The sequence below is a fragment of the Anabrus simplex genome, chromosome 4 (assembly GCF_040414725.1).
Source record: "Anabrus simplex isolate iqAnaSimp1 chromosome 4, ASM4041472v1, whole genome shotgun sequence".
NCBI lineage: Eukaryota > Metazoa > Arthropoda > Insecta > Orthoptera > Tettigoniidae > Anabrus > Anabrus simplex.
In genome coordinates this window covers 321,709,532-321,732,206 of record NC_090268.1, presented here as the reverse complement: position 1 = coordinate 321,732,206, position 22,675 = coordinate 321,709,532, and the positions used below count along the sequence as shown (strand labels likewise).

Genomic DNA, 22,675 nt, shown 5'->3' with positions numbered 1-22,675 from the left:
TTCCTCTCAGGTTTTAGTTTCATCCTGTCTTTGGAATCCTGTTCCATGTTTGGAACGAATGTCGTAGTGACTGCGAACATGAATCAGTCAGATCAAATCTGGTACGTTCGCTCACACTGTTGAGCGCCAAGTGGTCGGATAGGTCACGCTCACTAGAGGAGCAGGACTTTACTACACGACTACCTTCATTCAATGGACCATAAACGGGGAATGCAGGCCTTTATTGGCAAGGGCTTAGTAAAAATATATACTCTAAATGAAAAGGTATAAAGAACTCCCAAATCTGACGTAAAGGCAGATGAGAAACTCCACATGTAGAATAATGCATCCAAGTTAAGGTGTACATGAATATGCGCTGAATTGTTTGATTATGGTAGATGAGAAACTCCATGTGTAGAATACTGCATCCAAGTTAAAGCGTATATGATTGTGCGCTGAATAACTTTGTTTGAATATAGTGCTAAGTGCTTCTGGCAACAGAAGTCAGGATTTAGAAAAACAGATGGTAGATAAATGAACAGCACCTGACATAGCACATTCCAGTGATTATTTCCTTCCATCAGTGTGTTTCTTGAGTGGATTTTAGTGTCAACGTCACAGAATATAACAGAAAACAATGGAATACTTTTTATAAAAGGAGTGTGAAGTGAATTGTAGATATACTAATGGATGATGATCCAGATGGAGAACTAATATCTGAAATGGAAGAAAGTGACAGTGAATCTATGGCGTAACCCCTGTACAAAATGAAATACAATAGACTGAAGTGACAATTATGCATTATTCTTATTGTCCATCTTTGCAATTATTTATAGCTAGTGCAGGACTGAATGTTGATGTAGAAAATGAAAGTGAAATAATATCTCTTATGAATTTATTTTCCAATGATATTTTTACTATGTCCATGATCAGACAAATCTGTATACAGAGCAATTTAACAGTGGAGTGCCACAACCTTTCACCAAAATAGTAATAATTATTATCATCATTCATCTTCATCATCATCATCATCATCATCATCATCATCATCATCATCATCATCATCATCATTCTTCTTCTTCCTGGGCATCTCTGCTGCTCTTTTCAATGAGGTACTCCCAAATTTACTTGGTGTCAGCACAACTAGTCCTGAGACTCTAGACTTTTATTTCTACCGTCAGATCTTTTTGAACCTCTTCTTTCTGCACGGCAGATTCAATAGATCTTTCCTCTTCCTCTGCTTCCTATGAGTTTGGGATTCATCTCGTCTCATTATAGGACCATACCAGTGAAACTGCTTCTCGCAGATAGGGACTTGGAAAGCCAATTTATTAGTCCTCCATGTTTCTTGAACATCATTTGTACCACCAAGTCTCCTTCTTGATCTTTAGTTTTCCCTTCAACACACGAAGTAGTCGTCTTGCTTTTGCAATGCTATATTCTTGAAATCTCTCCCTACATCTGGTTTGGATTCTGTTTGTTACTTCTCTTCATAACCTTACCGAGATACACTCTGAGATCTTCAGTCTATGGTTTAGCTGACCCTTCCTGCTTCAACTTGAACCATTTAAACTTTTACACCGGAACAGTTCATCCTATCTTCAAAGGTTGTTTCAGAATAAATCGCCCAGGAGAAGCCTATGATGAGCAGTAGTGAGAGGGTCACCTGGAATCATTTCACAGTTGATGAACTGTTTTAATATATCGTGATCACACATATTGCAATCAATTTGTGTGAGAGTCATGAGATATTAATTTCCATTCATAACTTCCACTTTATATGTTACAACATGCTCAGCAAAATAATAATAATAATAACAATAATAAATAAAAATAACAGCAGGACCGGTACAAAGTGGTCAGAAGAATGGAAGAGGCAACACAGTTGAGTTCATGAAGAGATTTTGGAAGAATAGGAAGGCAAAAGTCATCAAGCCAATGAACAAGTTCCAACGTGCTCTATGAATGGACATAACAAAACAACAATAAGAAGAAGAAGAACAACTAGAGAACTCATGCTGCTCCGCAGAATTAGTCATAAATAGGTCAGAACTTGTATTGATATACCTGTCGTAGTCATGTTGTTTTGCCTGCCCTCTTCAATGATTTTATGAACATTTAATAAGAAGAGTGTTATGGTATGCCACAGTTCTTAGTCAGAATTCATCCATTCTGACATCATCATTCCGTCTATTTGGTAAAAATTTGTCCATATATATTTGCTTTTTTTATTCTGCAGTTCTTGATGTAAAGCTTGGTATTGTGTCGTAGAAGGCATCACAGTCCTCCTATATAGAACAGCTGTCTTGTGAGCTCATAGGTTAGTCTCGAAGGTGCATTTTTTGTCAGGCAGAGAACATTTTTTTTAGAAACGTCCTTCATTCTTTCTAATGCAGCTAGGTTATTCTTCGACAGGTGTTCCCAGATAATGTGTAAGGCATATGTCATGTTACGATCTGTTTGTATGCAGACTTTTACCTCTTAGCAGCATGCAAGTAATTAGGAACGCTCTACCATCTGTTGGATGTATTTGGAAGCTGGGAAAGGTTAGAGATTCAAAGAGTACCTAGCAGGGAATAGTATTCTTCCACGATCACAGGAAGTGTATACTTTCTAGCTGGACATGTGGTAATAAAACATGGCTGCACGCAATGAGATTCCTAAGGATGAAAATCATACATCAGAATATTAATGAAAGTGTTAGTTGCTTAGCAACCTGCTAAGTAGAGAATGTATTGCGGGTTAGGGTAAGGCTTCGCCTGCAATTATTGGAGTGATCATTTAATGATTTGATTTTATGATTACTCAAAGTTGGCTGAACTTAAAGACCTATCAATGTCTCATGATCCAATGGCACGTATTTCCAGAGATAATAAAACAAAAATAAAGCAAATTGGTCCAGTAGAACGGACTGACAGATTTGCCAAAGCTGTTTTTGTTAATACTTTTAATATACAGATGATAATAATAATAATAATAATAATAATAGTTTTATTTCCTACTAACTATAATACTTCTATGGTTTTTGAAGAAGCCGAGATGCTGGAATTTTGTCCTGCAGGTGTTGTTTAATATGCTAGTAAATCTCCCGACACAAGACATGGTGTATCTGAACACCTTCAATTACTATCAACAAAGCAGGTTTGAATCTCCTGTATAAAAATAAAATACTGCATTTAGTGAGGGAGGGCCTTAAAAAGGCTGTCTCTGTATTTAAACCAACCGCTGAGCAGCCATTAATGAATGTGTTAATATCAGATGTGTGTCAGAAAAGCAACTCAAATTATGCAAGAAGAAAAAGGCAATATCAAAAGAGAAATATATTTCATACGGCTTCTTATAATCTACAAATAAGAGAAAATGATGCAATGTTAGGGTATAACCCTCCCAACTGTCATCCACCAGGACTCAGCAACATGACTATTTTTGTTTATCCTTTTGATGGGCACTATTGTGGCAGGTCTGTACCAGCCAATACTCTAAATCCTCCTTTACACTGAAAATACCGGGTGTCCACAAAAATTTTGTGCTGCTAGGACGAAGAGTGAAATTCACATGGCAAGTGTCGGCAACCCTGTGTGGATGAAGTCAGATGTTGACATTCCCGTCAACCATTAGTCAGTGTAGGGTTGTTGGTCGTGACAAAAGCAGTTCTGCAGGAACTACAATCCTGAAATGAGCATGTCATTGTCAAAGGATGTTTTACAGCCATGTTCACTTTATGAGTTCAAACTGGGCAGCAATGCTGCAGAAGCTGCTCGAAAGACATGCTCCACATTTGGAAAGGCATCAGTGAATGAGTGCACAACGCAAAAGTGGTTTAATTGATTTGCATCGGCAGATGAGAGCCTCCAGGACAAGCCTTGAGCTGGATGACCATCCATTATCAATGAAGCCCTGCTGAAAGAGAATATCAAGCGTGATCCACGTCAAACACGCAAGGAACTTGCACAAGGGTTTAAGGTGTCGGAGGAAACAATACGACTGGATCTGCCCAACCTAGGGAAGACTTGGAATCTCAGTAAGTGGGTTCCTTACATTTAAATGGAGGAAACCAAACTTCAGCGGTTCACCATTTGCTCTTCACTGCTGTCACGCTACAAGAAAGCCCCACTCCTGGACCAGATATTGACATGTGATGAGAAATGGGTATAAAGAAAACATCATTGGTCATCCCCTGGTTCTGTTGCACTTGCCCCCAAACAAAACATTCATCAACAGAAGGTACTGCTCCGTGTTCAATGGATCACCACTGGGTTGCAGCTGCACTACGTCAGAAGCAGTCAGCACTAGTCAACAGGAAAAGAGTGATCCTTCTTCAAGACAACAGTAGACCTCATACAGCAAAAGCAACCAAGGAGGTAATCAACACAAATGATTTTACCTCATCCTCCCACACATCGCTCCTCCCGGACATAGATCCATCTACCACCTGTTTATGGCCATAGATGACCATTTGCATGAGCAACAGTTCCAAAGCAGAGATGATGTCAGGCCACAGAATGATTTTTTGCTTCTAGGGACAGGAACTTTTACAAATCCGGCATTTGTATCTTGTATCCCATCAGGAACATATAATTGTAACTGAAGGAGATTATTCTGCTGAATAAAATGCATTTGCGAGTAATTACCAAGTAATTACTTCTCACTGAAAAAATAAGACACAAACTTCTTTGGAAACCAGGTATGTTTGGTCTTAAACGTCAAGCTAAAGAAAATAACATGACCTGATACTTAATGAAAACCAGATATCAGACACAAAATAAATCAAAACAATATAACTCAGAGGAGAGGATAGCCACCCATGACAAGATTACTATATCTTGGGTTTAGAATTGATAATAATGACAAACTTACTAACAAGGTCAATGCTAGATTTAATGCAACCGAGATGAAGTGATGAATGACCAAGTGTTGCCTTCAACAACAATAAAATCAAAGACACCTCATTTTCTTATTCATACAGTGTGGCTTAATAACTAAAATACTGCACTTTTACTAGGCAAAATAAATGCATTATTCTTTTCCTCCAACAGGAGCATTTTATGCACACTGCTTTATATAAAGCATAAAAATAACAAATATAACCTATTTAAATAACAGAAGTTGTACTTTTTTTTTTAAATCACATAGTTATCCATACAGTGGAGTAAATATATGAAGACAAGTGTAATAATAATAATAATAATAATAATAATAATAAAAATAATAATAATAATAATAATAATAATAATAATAATAATAATAATAATGTTATTTGTTTTACGTCCCAGTAACTGCTTTTACGGTCTTTGGAGACGCCGAGGTGCCGGAATTTAGTCCCACAGGAGTTCTTTTACGTGCCAGTAAATCTACCGACATGAGGCTGTCGTATTTGAGCACCTTCAAATACCACCGGACTGAGCCACAATTGAACCTGCCAAGTTGGGGTTAGAAGGCCAGCGCCTTAACCGTCTGAGCCACTCAGCCCGGCGAAGACAAGTGTACTTCTAATATTTTGTAAAATAACCTTTGGCTTTAATAGCTACTTGACACCTTCACTGCATGGAACTTACAAGCCTGTCACTCTTTTCTGGGCTGCTATCAAACCATTCTTCAGTCAGCACTCTTTTCAACTACTCTTTAGATGACACATTTCGACTCTAAGACCCTAGATTGTAAATACGCCCATAATAATGTTCAATACAGCTTAGGTCAGCAGACCAGGCAGGCCATAATCCAATTTTTTGTATTTATTCATGTCAGAAGCACAATAATACAAGTTAATATGGTAATAATGCATAACATGTACATGATACATGAACAATATAATATTAAATTGACAGTTCGTTTACACTTTTGCCGCCCAGAAGTTAGCAACATCGATTTCATTTGATGTAGCACAAATCAGGTCTTCCAGAGTACTTGATGTTGGACACTGACTACATAGGAGCAGGTGGGAGGACGTTTGTACTTCGCAACATTCACATTGCGGCGACTGATTCACAACTAAGTATTTTTATTTTCCACCTTGTCGATACACTAAATTGATTATGGCAACTTATTGGTTATCAGTGGTACATGTTTTGTATATTATAAACATCTTCAGCCACATAAGACTGTTTAGATGAAAAATTCATATAATGACAAAGTATCAATGCTTTAGAGGAAGTGTCCTTAAAATTTAATTGAGTTATTCTTGCATTTAGTAACACCTGACCGTAATCTACTGAGTGATGTCCATGTGGTCCATTTCTCTGTGTATCCAGCGGGAAGTTTTTCACAGGGTGTGAGCCATCCCTCAGGGCTGTTAAACCTGGCACACCAGAGATCAGTTCGGGAATACTGTGGTGTCCCGATAAGAGCCTCTGTTGTTGTGAGGAAGCTGTTCCTTGATTTTAGTCGTGGCGTTTCTGGTTGATATCCATGTAAAGGATGTGCTTGAGAAGTTTGTACCTTGTAAATCTCAAGTTTTGTCGCTACCTCTCTACGGATGTCAGGAGGTGCAATACCAGCAAGGCAATAAAGCTCGTCAAGCAGAATGGGCTTTAAGCACCTGGTGACGATCCGACAAGTATCGTTAAGAGCAACATTGGCAACATTAGATTTGGCATGACTAGATCGAAACCAAACTGGGCTTGCATATTCCCTGGCAGAGTAACAGAATGCAAGGGAAGATGTTCTTACAGTGGTAGGGTTAGCTTCCCATGTTGTGCCTGTTAACTTCCTTATAACGTTGTTTCTCTTATAGTTATGAATTTCATTGGTTCCGTATTGAAGTGGGATTACAACAAAATTAAATTCTTTTCAAGGTCCACCTATTCAATACAATGACGTTTTATTGTGATTCAATCACATGTCAAATAGTCAAATGGTACCGTTTTCACTTGAAAATCAACCTAAAGAAATCAATTTGACAAAAAATATAATTGAGAAATTTCATCCCCCTGTAGTTAACCTTTCCAATGTAAACTTTAATAAAGAAGAAATCGCCATTTTATCAAAAGGCCCTAACCAAAACTGGCCTAACATGAATAAAATAAACATAATGACCAACATGATTATAGAATCAGAAGCTACAATAAACAAAATGCCTTTGGAGAAACAAGACGAAATTAGATTCAAAATAAAAAGAAAACTAGATAGGATAGGCACAGTTGAAAACGTAAGTAGGAAAACTATTTCCATTAACGCTAATGACGACAAATTTACCTCTGAACACAAGCAAATCAGAGAACTTAAAAGTAAAATAAAACATAATGACTTAATAATTACAAAGGCAGATAAAGGTAAAGCTACTGTCTTAATGAATAAAACTGATTATGTATCCAAAACTAAAGAATTTTTCAACAACAACACATTTAAAATAATCAAGAAAGATCCTACCCAAAAAATCCAGAGGCAACTAAAGCAAACTTTAAAGAACTTAACATTTCTTTTTACAGACCATGAAAAATCTAAACTGATAACCATGAATCCAGGCCTTCCTACAGTTAAAGCCCTTCCGAAAATTCACAAACCTAATATTCCTATCCGACCCATTATCAACTACAGACCCAGTCCACTCTACAAAGCATCCCAATTCATTCAAAATTTTCTAACAAAAAATTATCACTTTGTCTCCAACAAATCCATTAAAAGCACTACTGAACTGATTGAGAAATTAAAGGTATTAAACTTACAACCTAACCACTCCCTCCACTCCTTTGACATAGAAAATATGTACCCGAGCATACCAATTTCTAAACTTCCAAAAATCATTGAAAATAATCTAAATAAATATAGTTCTCTTAGCAAACTAGAAATACAAGATTTCATTCAGCTTCTAGACCTGGTCATCAATAATAATTTCTTTGTTTTCGACAAAATTATATATCAACAGAATGGACTGGCGATGGGATCACCTTCATCAGGAATTTTGGCTAATATTTATTTAGATAACTTAGAACATACAAAAATCAATAATAACAACTTTCCAAATATTCTCATGTGGGCTAGATATGTGGACGACACATTCGTCATTATGGATGAATCAATCAAGAACGCGGAATCCACTCTTCAAGACTTGAATAATATTGACCCATACATTAAATTCACACTAGAATCAGAAACCAATAAAGCAATCAATTTTCTAGATATAACTATCATTAGAAATACATCTGGCCTGTCTTACAAAATATACAGGAAACCTACACAAACTGCTAACACTATACACAAAGATTCCATACATCCCATAATGCACAAACGTGCAGCATACAATAGCATGGTATATCGAGCTTTCGCCATACCCATGGCAAAGAAAGATCTTAATAATGAACTTAATACCATAAGGGCAATTGCTAAGTTCAATGGGTACAACAGGCAGTTTATAGAACAAATAATAAACAAATATAGGTACCGGCCTAAAACTAAACTCATAAAAGAAAAAGAAAAAACTCATATTTCAACCACCTTCACTTATAATAATGACGTCCACAAAATCACCAACCTTTTCAGAAAACATAACGTAAGAATTTTATTCAAAACTAACAATAGAACTTCCGAAATTTTACACAACTCTGCATCAATCAATACCCCCAGTATCTACTCCAAATCTGGAATATATAGACTAAAATGCAATGAATGCAGCAGCTCCTACATAGGTCAAACAGGACGCAATTTTATGATTAGATATTCGGAACACGTCAACGCGATGAGACACAATAAGTTCTCCGCCATGGGTGTACATATGCACGACACTAATCACAAATTTACCGACATTGAACAAGATATGGAAGTTCTTCAAACAGTAAACAAGGGACCCACAATGAATATCATTGAAAGTTGTTACATCAACTGCGACCAATATTTTAACCCCAATTATAATTTAAATGAGATTTACGAGAAACTCAATATTCTTTTTGATCTTTTAATCGATTGGCTTAAAAATACCAAACTATCGAAAAACAGTTCGATTTTCCAAGTAATCCGGAATACACACTCCCGTCAATTACCCCCACTACCCCATCCTTCCGCCCCGCCTTAGTTCCATTCCCCCGCAAGCGCTCCGCCTCCTTCCTTCCCCTCGCCTTCCCCTAGCCTCCTTTACCGTTGCTCACACACTTCGTCCGGCTCCGTCTGTGTAACAACACGTTCACATGCTGCTCAAGGTGAGTCAATCATCATTTAACGATTCTAATGTTTCCAGTAACTTCCATACATTGCTTCCAACATCTAACTTAGCTAATTTCTTCTTCAGGTTCAAATTGAAGTGGGAAGTCATCTCTAAATACATCGCGATCTTACATGATCAAAGTAAACTTCCCTGGAACCACCTAATATCTAAAGGAACAAATGTCATTCACACAGACAGCATACAACTGTAAAAATTCACTCGGATGCACACAGACTGAATTATGTAACGAACAGCCGGAATTTTAAGAATTTTATATCATACCAATTGTATCATAATTTTATCGTATTTCATGTATCACCACATTAATTGTATGTTATTTTATAATGTGTTAAAATGTGTTTTAGATGTTTTAGGAATGTATATCTTGTTTTAATTTGTACCCAAGGCTGATGATGGCACATAGATGCCGAAACTGGTACCATTTGACTATTTGACATGTGATTGAATCACAATAAAACGTCATTGTATTGAATAGGTGGACCTTGAAAAGAATTTAATTTTGTTGTAACGTTGTTTCTGGCTGCCATCTTTTGTTTGGCATTCAGGCAATGCCTCCTGTAAGTTAGAACACGATCGAGGGTGATTCCTAGATAATTTGGAGTTGTGGAATGTTCTAGTGTAATTCCTTCCCAGGTAATATTAAGGATTCTTGCTGCCTGTCTGTTTTTTTTAAGGTGGAAAGTGCAAGTGAGTTTTACTGGGATTTGGTCTCCTTATTTAGAGCTGCTGTATGTTTGGGGTCATTGTCTTGTTGGAACATGCACGTAGATAACATCCCCAACATTTCTGCACATTTTGCTTAACACTTTTCTTGCCCATTATACCATCAATAAAATTGATATTACCAACCCCTTTTGCTGACATATAACCCCAAGTAATAATTGACCCATCTCCATGCTTTACTGTAAGAAGTGTATTAGCCACATCATTGTATTAACCTTTCTCTAGATCCTGCGTGCACCAAACCAAACCAAACTCCACAGTGCAACATCCCCGAAAGACCTTGTCCCACCAAGCGACTGCTGCTCAGCCTGAAGGCCTGCAGATTATGAGGTGTAGTGTTGTCAACACGGCAAACCTCTTGGCCATTTTCTTGTCTTTCTAGAACACGGCCGCTATCTCACCATCAGAAAGCTCCTCAATTGTAATCACATACACTGAGTAGACCTTGAACCAGCCCTCAGATCCATGTAAAAATACCTGACCTGGCTGGGAATTGATCCCAGGACCTCTGGGTGAGAGGCAGGCATGCTACCCCTAAATTAAGGAGCCGGCCCTGTGGGCACCATCGGATCCAAAAAGGTTCATTTTAGTGTCATCAGACCAGGAAATACTGTTCCAAAATTCCTTGCCCATGTTCAGATGTTCTTTTGTAAACAGCAATCTTGCAGCATGAACCACGTCTGTGTTGTACCCAACGAACCATCTCAGTACCCACACTTTCTTGCCTGTAGTAATTTCCACTTCTGACCACAGTTTTGGAGCACTAATTCAAGGGTTGGATTTTATCCAATGCAAAATAAGATATTCTTCCTGAGCATGCTGACGTTTTTGTTTGGGCTTTCTTGGTGTATTTCTTATTGACCCTTGATACTTGAATACATTTACCACATAATGAACTCTTGCATGGCTTTTATCCACCATTTGTTTTCTTTTTCTTAGAGAGAATCCTCTTAAGTGCTAGATTAACAACTGTCACTTTCAGTTCACAGCTAAGCCCATTTTGAACAGTACTGCTGGAGATGATATGCTAACACAGCCTACTGTATTTAACCAAGCTTCAAAACTGTTTATGCTAGCCGTAAGACTGACAAATGAATACAGTGTAAGCGTAATAATGTATGAATAGGAAAGTGACTTGGAAGTAGAGGTAAAAATGCTTTCTAGTATTTTATAAAGAGAATATTTTGGCTTAGAATGTGCAAGTCCACTGAATGCTTGTGTATTGTCATTACCTCTGTTATACACCAATATCATGTAGTGTCTTTGCATAACTTTGTGACAAATGGAAAGTTCTATGCTAAATTAGATGATGTATGAATAACATAGTGACATTCTGTATATCTCACTATCATGCTGTACTCTACAGTACAAAACATTAGCTATATAAAAAAAGGAACAGAATACTGATTAAGCATAAAGGAGACAAAGATGCTCAGATGTTCAACTGGTATCACTAAGCTGAATCATGTTTTCAACACAGACAAACAAAACTAATTTAACACCGATCAAGGAAAAATGAGCTACTGTATAACCAACTACAATGGTTTGATCATGCATTGAGAGCAGAAGCCAATACAATTTGCAAAGATGGGGTATACAATGCAAGCTGTCAGAGATCCTAAGGGACGACGAAAGTAATGGTGGACCGATCTACCTGACAAAGATCAGAAATTTACACCTGGACATGGATCATGGTCGAATCACACGGAGACAGAGGACCTACATAGTAGACCACGCGGCCAAGGAGGACAAATTCTGATGAGCAAGAAGTTAAGAAATAAATCTGAATATAGGCCTACAGGGTGGTCAGAAACAATATGAACTGGGTATATGAGTGTTAAAGGGTTGGTCACATACCGATAAATAATTAGATATCTCGTACCGTTTTCATTTTATCAGCTGCATAATTTAGCCAATCAGATCGCTGTCTTTAGCATCATCACCTCGCAAAGCCCATTTGAATTCGCCCGTGAAGCGATCTGATTGGTTGACTTCAGCAGCTGATAAAATGACAACAGCCCAAGGTATCAATTTTTTTTTTCAAATTATTTATCAGTATGACCAACACTCTAGCGCTCATATACCCGGTTCACAATGTTTCCGATCATTCTGTATAACATGACCATACAGGACAAACCCTGATTAACAAGAAGTGAAGAAATAAATCTAAATAGATAAGAAGATAGGTCCACCAAGAGAGCCAAGGATAATGTGTTGCAAATGTACTACAGTATATGATATACACGGAACACATAATTTTCCATTCAAACTGTTAAGACATCTTATTTTTATATATGTTTCACTAATAAATGATTAAAAAACAACAAAATACAAGTGAATATATCCACTCCATAACAAATAATAAAGAACTACAAACAATCCTCACAGGCATTCATAGATTTCAAAACGGCTTTTGACAGAGTTGACAAGAGACAATCTTTGGTGAATAATATTTGAAAATGACTATCCAACTGCATCAGAAAAATCTTGCAACAGTATGATCATTCCTTACATTTAACTGGAAAGTAATACACTATAGCTTTAAAATATCAAATATCAATGGCATTTGATAGGAATCCACCCAGTATGCAAACTATTTTAATGGCTCTGGTAATCTCATTACTTTCAACAGTAATAGAAATAAATTTTATGAAAGAGCATAGATATATAGCATTAATAGAACAATTAAAGAACACTAAAACATACACATCAAGATGCAAGAATGAATTCAAAAATATCAGGACTGTTCCCACTTCATTATATGAATGTTAATGATGGGTACTGAAAATAAAAGTAATGAACAGTATGGGAATGAAATTTCTAAGATCGGATATGAGGTAGAGATAGACATACAGAGAGTCTAATGAATATTAAATAAATTCCCAATAACGAAAGAACAGAACAACATATTACAATCAACTTCAAAGACCTAAACCAGGCCTCCTCGGCTGCCATAATTCATTACAATTCAAAAGTACTATGGCATACACACACAATCTTGGAGGACAAAAAAATGACTGACAAAACAGTCTTTATTCTTGATAGAACGTCATGTAAGATAAAATCCCAGAATGAATCCAATAAAAAGAATTTCACACATGGTTTTAAAATAAAAATTACAGGAGAAAAGCTTGGGATGGCTCCAAGGAAAGTGAAAGCAGGGAGAAACAGGATGCAAGGCTTAATCCTTGACATGCAAGAGAATAAGAGAGATTAAATTCAACACCCAGGCTTCTAATATTGCCCTGATGTACCAATCTTTCTTTACTACTGGATAAGCCCATTCTAGGTAAATTTCTATGTCTATTACGGTATAGGCTAATATGTCTGCACAAAATGACTATGTACATCTTTGTTCAAAATGAACTTTCAAAAATTGGCCTTTCTTTTGAGATTCAGCAAGTGAGGATGTATTAAGGCAACTTGAATACAAAATGCACAAATTTCTACAAGTAAAAACCTAAGAGGTTCTGATTCAAAGGGAAGGACCCTAAAATACTCCCATACTCCCACCCATGTATCTTATACATGCTATAGGTACCCATCTCCACTTACCAACCATTTAAAAGAGTAACACACCTAAATGTGCAATGTTTAAAATAAAAATGAACAAAGTGGTTTGCATAGGAGTAAGGTGAATATTTTAAATGCTGAAAAGCAATGTCTTAATGACAGTAAGAACAGTGCTGTATAACTGTAATTCTAGACATTGAGAAGAAACGGATCTTATCAACTACAAACAACTGAAGCAAAATTATAGCAGAGCAGTATATTCTGAAGCAGGGTATGGCTGGTGCCCAAAGATATCCCAAGCTCACACAGTGCAGATTAAATACTCACCTAGGTGAAAGAGTGAGAAAAATTTACAAGTTTCAAATAATGAACCTCTACCTTAATTACTTCCTAATCTTAGCAAATTCTACAAGTAACACATTCTACTATTTCCCATAGTCTGTTTCATTTTTTATAACATATACCTCAGGAAATCAGAAGAACAGACTAGGAAAAACAAAACAAAAAACACATCGATAGTATTAACTAAAATGTCATGAGACATATAAAGGAAGATCTTGGAAATGGACCGTTAATGCGTGGGTTTATAAAAGGTCATATATGACAGGGATGATGAGGGATTCTTCAATGCATCAGCAACTCTAGTGGTATTATCATCATAATCATCATCATCATCATAATATGCAGTCTCCACCTGCTGGCCAGGTCTACTTGGAACATACGCTCCTCCACCTCCTCTTGTCTTCCCACCACTACTCCATCTTCACTCTTGCTCAGTCCTCTCCTGTTCCCTGCACACACTCTTCCACTCCTTTTATCCAGCTGTCTCTTGGTCTTCCTTTTGGTCTTTTTCCTGTTATCTCCATTCCTCCCAGGTATCGTTTCCTCTGTCATGTCCATAACATCTGAGTCCAGATGCCTCTATATCCTGTTCTGCAGTGGCTCTTCTTTTACTATATCTCGTTTCTCATCTTATCCATTCTTGTCACTCCTATTCTGCTTCTCAGAAATTTCATTTCACTTGCCTGTATCCTAGTCACGGCTCTCTACCTCATTACCCAAGTTTGCATACATCAGAATAGGTACATAGCACGTCTTGTATATCACTCTTTTGCTTCTCCGAAGGACATCCTTGCTCCAAACCACGCTTCTGACACTGTGGCTTGTCCTCCACACTTGATCATTTCCTTATCATTTCTTCCACCTTCCTCTATGATACTTCCCAGGTACTTGAAACTTTACCTTCCTAAGCTGTTCCGTCCTAGCATTATCATTCTCAAAGGTCTCTCCTTCATTTTAGTTGTGATCATGATCTCACTCTTTTTTGGCATTAAATTTCATTCCATATTTTCCACTGTATCTTCTCATGCATCTAACTGTTCCTGGATATCCTTTTCCTCTAGTGGTGTCGATTCTCAAATACTTAACAAAAATGTACAATGACAGTGCCAGAATTATGCAACTCTGAGCACAAGATAGCCCAACCACCTGCAACACAAATCCTGCAGTACGAAGTGAAAATACAGAGAATCTCATGATATATTAGCCTGGATTTGGAAAATAAAACAAATGAGACAGAGAAAGCATGCCTAAGTAGATAATATGACACTCTGAATAAGGTCAATTCTTTTTTCTTCTTTGCTAGTGGTTCAACGTAATGCTAACACATTAAGAGTTTTCAGTGATGCAAGGAAGGGAAAGGGCTAGGACTGGGAAGGTAGCAGCCATGACCTTACTTAAAATACAGCCTGGTGAGAAAATGGGAAACCATGGAAAATCATCTTCAGGGCAGCCGGCAGTGGGATTCCAAACCACCATCTCCTGAATGCAAGCTCACAGCTACAGGTTCATTTCTGATTATAACCAAGACAGTCTGCAATCATGTACCAAATTTGAGTACACATTACAACCGATACCAAATGTCAATGTACATGAATTCCCAGGTACAGTCAAAGTATAGAAACATGCACACTGGAAAGGTCAGGAAAAGAAATAAAAATTCCAGAACTTGGTCAATGACAATGTAAATCCCTTAAAATTGCATTATGGATCCCAATGAGAAAATTTCCTATTGTTATCATGACATTTCTCAGCTATCAAACATTTCAACTGAAAGAGAATGAAATATATTTCCATCATCGCTTTATACACATACTATTCTTCATATAATTTTAAAACACATTTTTATGTTACTTGTGTTCATTTAAAACTCAAACACAAAGTTTGCACAACTCTTTTATTGCTAATTCTTCAATTTCACAGTTGATTTTGCCACAAATCACAACTATATTATATTTTGTTTCCAATATAGTATAAATGAACATTAGATGCCTATAAATTATAAACTACATAAAACACTAACAGTTAAGTTTTATATATATATATAGTTACTTAACGGGAAAATATCACAGATTATAATCCAATCTTCTCACATTCTAAAAAAATTTCCAAACATTAGAATCAATCATTAGGAAAAAAAATTTGCAGTGCACTACTTCAGATCAAAGTAGTTGAAATAACTGAAAGTATAGAGACTTCCATAAATTCTCTAAAATGGACAGCACTTCATATTATGACTAATTTACAACAAATTTACTAGATATTTAATATCTACACCAGGAATCTAAATGGAAACACATTAGGACAGCACAGCCAGCTGTGTTTCTCAAATAAGACTACAGTAGGTTTCCTTGTAAATCCTATCAAACCTTCAAAAAATAAATACAGCACATCTGAATAACTCAGTTGGCACATATCTCATCATAGTAATGGATGGCAAAAGTTAGGCAGATTCCACTGATACAGGAAATTCGAAACCTTTCTTTAATATAAGAATTAAATGACAAAATAGTTATTTTAATACAGAATTTGGCACTAGCTTCCTTCATAATTTCATTCAAAATGATTTCTGAATCATTCCTCCAAGGAAGTGGATCCATCCCACCAAAAGAAAAGGTTCCACAATAGTTCCTCCCTTAAGGTACCTTATTATGCCATCCAAAGTTACTTGTCATTTATTCTAAATGTATTACAACAAACAACAAAAACACACATCCTAGTGCACAAACATTACATCTGATATATGTATACATATTCAACAATTAGTAACAAAGTTTTGTACTAATCTATTTCTCATTGCATTGTCAACAACATATAGTATTTATTAAAATGTTCACGCAGAACTTCAGAGCACGATCCTCCTCATCTACATATGATCAAACAAGTTTACTACCTACATTGTTTTCCTACTCTTATCTAATGTGTATATTAGTCATCCATTTGAATTTTGAGTAATTACATCTAAATCTGTTTTCTAACAAACATCAGAAACATACACCTGAAAATTCAGAAAAACATCTCATATTCATCTCCAGATGTTCACATTTTATCCAAAAATTATACAAGTAATTCACAGATACCAACATACCTATTACAACTTATAGAGTAATTATGGAATTGTGATATTTTAATTATATATAATAATTCACTTGAGGACTATTTCCAGTTCATATGTCTGTGTTCAAATCAATATCATACTGAAAACTATAAACTCATGGCAACCTTGAAGCTCATTACTTATTTTGAAAATAACCATAAAGCACCATAGAAATTCATGAAAGGCCACAGAAGTGTAACAGAAAGATTCCCTTTCAATGACTATCACAAAAGGATATCAATAAACAAATGCTTGAATTATGCCCATAGAGAATGCTTCCTTTATCACCCAACTGTCATGCAATTTCATTCAAGCTGATAACATATTATTCTATTTTTTGAAGAGGTTAGTAAATTGCACCATATAAATTCTAAATGAAATATAACCAATAAAAATTGTACAATCCATTAATTTCATGTAAATAATGAATAATTAACTATTTTTTTTGGATTGGAAAATCCAGCTTTAGCAGCACACAACATGTATTCAAAAATCCAGGTTTTACTATCAAGTAACATCATGCAGCAGAGAATGTTAGTCCAATGTGATATAAATCTGCCATATATGGGAAGAGGACAAGGTCCTTAATGACACACAAAGGTTGATTACAATATGCTTAAAATCTATACCTGTTGTTAAAATCCTGGCAGGCATTGACTGCCCAACCCCCCCACCTAAATAAGAATGGGGAGTAGCTGTAAATGTGAAGATATACCAAGGTTGGTCATCTACAGTCACATCCTCTCCAGGGTCAAGTTGCTAAAGAAAGGCTTAAGTCGAGAAGAGTTGTCTTAATACATCCTCCATGTTGTATATTCCCCCAAAGGAAACCAGGATTCAATTACGGAGGTTCAGATTGTTCAACATACCAAACTGGACTGAACCATTGGAAGTGCTACACCCAGGACATGAAGAGAAGTGGTCAATCTGGAAATCACTCAACCATCTGAGAACTGGAGCAGGAAGATTGGATGCAGAAATGGGGTTTCTTTACACCACCCTGTGCAACATCGGGGAGTAACAGACCGTTGAACATACGTGCAACTGTTTTCTTTCATCCTACTCTACCGAGGAATTAATTTTTGCTACACCTTAGGCACTGGATGTTGCACCTTTTTGGGCAAGTGTGATAAATTATTTTAAAATATATTACCACACTAATGTAACTTGTTACAGTTATATGAAATATATGTGTATGATGTTTCTATGTACAGTATATCCACCCCTTGTCCTGTTTCTCTATGGGGTAGGGTATGAAGTGAGATGAATCCTCATAGAGAGTTTTCTATGACCAGATGCCCTTCCTGACATCAATCTCATAAGAGTAGTTCATAAGACAAAATATATGATAATAGAAAAGAAGAGGGTGAAACCTGGTGCCGACACGCAGCCTTCTCCTAGTGAATAGCACGGAGGGATCTGCTCAAGGTTTTACGTCCCCATCCTATGGACAATTCACCATCAACAGCATCATATATCCTCACTCCACACAAGAACTGCATAGAGGTTGGGAATTCCATCGACTTTTGGCATGTAATCTGGTAATAAGAAATAATATACCACCACCTCTCCTATCCTGCTGCCCAACATTCTGGCGGTGAAAGTATTTTTTGACGAACGGGACTCGAACTGGCTAACCATGGTGTCAGACCATATACTGTACATGTCACACCTTAATAATCATGGCCGCTAGGCAGACTCTATGGATGATGTTTCTGACATGATTACATAAGAAAAAAAAATGGAATTTAAAACATTCCAATTTTAACTAATTGATGAATATGCACTTTACAGAAACAAATAATAGGATTATAACAAAATGAAATATTTATAATCAAAGGTAAAGGTAATGCCATGATTCTGGATGAATATCACCAAATATGTAAAGGTATCAGCTCAATTAAACATTAGGGGAGAGAAATATGGTAAAACATTCAAGCTTTATCAGAACATGCATCTAATTAAACTGCTACATCAAATGAATCCTTCATATTCAGTCTCATTTCAAGCCTACACAGAAATAACCTCAAAGTGAATTATCTCCTTCAATCTCAACAGGCAACTGCAATTTTAATGCAATCTATATATATATATCATACAGAGAAGGAGTGTCCAATGTCATCTTTTATTTCCTCTTAATAATTTGATCATTCACAATTCATTCTAAATCAACATTCAAACAAAATTTCAAAACAAAGATTATTGAGTTTGGAAGACAAGAACGTAACAGAGAGTGTAACTTTTTCCATTCTTGAAACAAGTCAATAACATCAATTATATTGAGCAAACAAGTATGCTGAAATACATATTTTCTCTCATAAGTAAAATCGATGAACAATTACCGTAAATCAAGATCATCATGCAGTAACTGGTAAAGCAGTGATACTGTTGCATTCCTTTTTGAGTAACATCCCTGCTTCCGACTGATTACACGTTTCTAACTACACCTCAGTAATCAATCAATCAATCAATCAATCAATCAATCAATCAATCAATCAATCAATCAATCAATCAATCAATCAATCAATCAATCAATCAATCAATCAATCAATTAATTTTGATCTGCATCTAGGACAGTTGCCCAGGTGGCAGATTCCCTATCTGTTGTTTTCCTAGCCTTTTCTTAAATGATTTCAAAGAAATTGGATATTTATTGAACATCACCCTTGGTAAATTGTTCCAATCCCCAACTCCCATTCCTATAAATGAATATTTGCCCCAACTTGTCCTCTTGAGTTCAAACTATATCTTCATATTGTGATCTTTCCTACTTTTAAAGACACCACTCAAACTTATTCGTCTACTAATGTCATTCCACGCCATCTCTCCACTGACACCTCGGAACATACCACTTAAGGCCGGTCTCCACTGATTAACATTTAACACCAACATGTTAAATTTAACATGTTACAATTGACATGTATATTGTGATTGTGTCTTCCAGTTGACTTTGCATGTTAACTCAGAATGTTGAGGTTAACACTTTTAACATGTTGGCGTGTTTTCCGTTCCAAGTGGAAAACATCTCAAGTCAATTAGTTGTTCGTGAGATGTTGGTACAGCTTCGGCAACTTCCTTGCCATTTCTAAGTCAACAGATAGCCAAACGACGCAAACGACGTGCTTCTCGTGAAGTAGGATTATAGTTAAACACTTCGCAACACTCATTCTCTCTGTTTAAGCTACAAATACAGTACTGACTCAGATACACGCACGCGTGTCGTTCTCTCTGTACTATACTAAAATTTATAATCAGAAATGGAGTGGAGCAAGATTACTTCAGACTTAATTAATGGCATAATAGAAAGGCCTTGTTTGTGGGATGTCTTATCAAAGGAATACAGAGATTAAGCGAAGAAAGCAGACAGTTTCCAGGATCTCTAAATTATCTATAATTATTCCTGCGAGTGCATCGAAAAGAAAAAAAAAACTAGCGTCTCTCCGCTCCCAGTACAGTCGAGTGTTGCAAAAAAATCAGAAAAGTCTGAAGTCGGGGGGTGGGAGTGGACGACGTTTATACTTCAAAGAGGTTTGCTTTTGAAGCAATAAGCAAGATGAGGGGAGGAAATGTGTCTAATAAAACTGCATTTCTAAATCATAAAAAGAAGCAACAGTAGCAATAACAAAGGCCAAATCTTCTTCATCTGAGTCTATTGTCTTTGTTTGAAAATACTAGACACCACCTAAATGTATTACCGCAAATTGATATGATGAACTACCTGTATATAAACAAAGAAAGTCAAGTTTAACATGTTTATTAAGTGTGGACACAATGTTAAATGAAACAGTATTCAACATTTAACATGTTGATGGTGTCACCAGTTAACATTTAACATGTTGTTGTTAAATGTTAATCAGTGGAGACCGGCCTTTAGACGAGCAGCTCTTCCTCTTTCTCCAAAGTCTTCCCAGCCCAAACATTGCAAAAAAATTTTAACACTACCCTTTTGGCGGAAATCACCCAGAACAAATCGAGCTGCTTTTCTTGGGATTTTTTCCAGTTCTTGAATCAAGTAATAATGGCCAGGGTTCCATGCATTGGAACTATACTCTAGTTGGGGTCTTACCAGAGACTTATATGCCCTCTCCTTTATATCTTGACTACAGCCCCTAAACACCCTCATAACCATGTGCAGAGATCTGTACCCTTTATTTACAATCCCATTTGTGTGATTACCCCAATAAAGATCTTTCCTTATATTAACACCTAGGTACTTACAGTGATCCCCATAAGGAACTTCCACCCCATCAATGCAGTAATTAAAACTGAGAGGACTTTTCCTATTTGTGAAACTCACAACCTGACTTTTAACCCCTTTTATCATCATAACATTGCCTGCTGTCAATCTCACAAGATTATCGAGGTCATTTTGCAGTTGCTCACAATCTTGCAACTTATTTATTACTCTATACAGAATAAAATCATCTACAAAAAGCGTTATCTCTGATTCTACTTCTTTACTCATATCATTTATATATATAAATATATATATATGTAAGAAAACATAAAGGTCTAGTAATACTGCCTTGAGGAATTCCCCTCTTAATTACAGGGTCAGATAAAGCTTCGCCTACTCTAATTCTCGGAGGTCTATTTTCTACAAATATAGCAACACATTCAGTCACTCTTTTGACTAGTCCAATTGCACTCATATTTGGCAGTAGTTTTCCATGATCCACTCTATCAAATGCTTTAGACAGGTCAATCGTGATACAGTCCATTTGACCTCCTGAATCCAACATATCTGCTATATCTTGCTGGAATCCTACAAGGTGAGTTTCAGAGGAATAACCTTTCCTAAACCAGAACTGCCCTATACAGAACCAGTTATTAATTTCACAAACATGAATAATATAATCAGAAAGAAAGCCTTCCCAAAACTTACATGCAATGCATGTCAAATTTACTGGCCTGTAGTGTTCAGCTTTATGTCTATCACCCTTTCCTTTATACACAAGGGGCTACTATAGCAACTCTCCATTTATTTGGTATAGCTCCTTCATGGAAACTATAATGAAATAAGCACTTCAGATGTGGTATTATATCCCAACCCACTGCCTTTAGTATATCCCCAGAAATTTTATCAATTCCAGCTGCTTTTCTAGTTTTCAACTTTTGTATCTTATTGTAAATGTCATTGTTATCATATGTAAATTTCAATATTTCTTTAGCATTAGTCACCTCCTCTATCTGGACATTATCCCTGTAACCAACAATCTTTACATACTGCTGATATACTTTGTCTTTTGAAGATCCACACGTACACACTCCCTGTGTTCATTAATGATTCCTGGAATGTCTTTCTTGGAGCCTGTTTCTGCCTTAAAGTACCTATGCATATCCTTCCATTTTTTTACTAAAAATTGTATGACTGCCAATTACGCTTGCCATCATGTTATCCATAGCCGACTTCTTTGCCAGATTCAGTTTCCTAGTAAGTACCTTTGATTTCTCCTTACCTTCCACAGTCATTTCTAAGTATTTCTTTTCAATCTGCACCCCCTTTTTAGTCTCGTTGTTTCTCTATTAAAATAAGGTGGGTCTTTACCATTCCTTACCACCTTTAAAGGTACAAACCAGTTTTCACATTCCTCAACAATTGCTTTAAATCCATTCCAGAGTCTGTTTACATTTTTATTTACTGTTTTCCAACGATCATAGTTACTTTTTCTTTACTCCCTCAGGCCTGCTTTATCAGCCATATGGTACTGCATAATAGTTCGGTTTCTCTATAGAGCTCATCTGGTTTAACCAGCACCACATCCAGGATATTCTTCCCTCTAGTTGGTTTTGTCACCTTCTGAATCAGCTGTCCTTCCCATATTAACTTATTAACTTATTTGTCATTTGTTGGAGATGCTTCCTGTCAT

The 22,675-nt window shown here is 36.5% G+C and overlaps 1 protein-coding gene across 3 annotated transcripts in view; it reads right to left on the bottom strand.

Annotated features, from left to right (window-relative positions):
• The window catches only part of LOC136871943 (protein bric-a-brac 2), a 305,261-nt gene that overhangs the window by 104,527 nt on the left and 178,059 nt on the right, over positions 1–22,675 (bottom strand). The window lies entirely within an intron of this gene.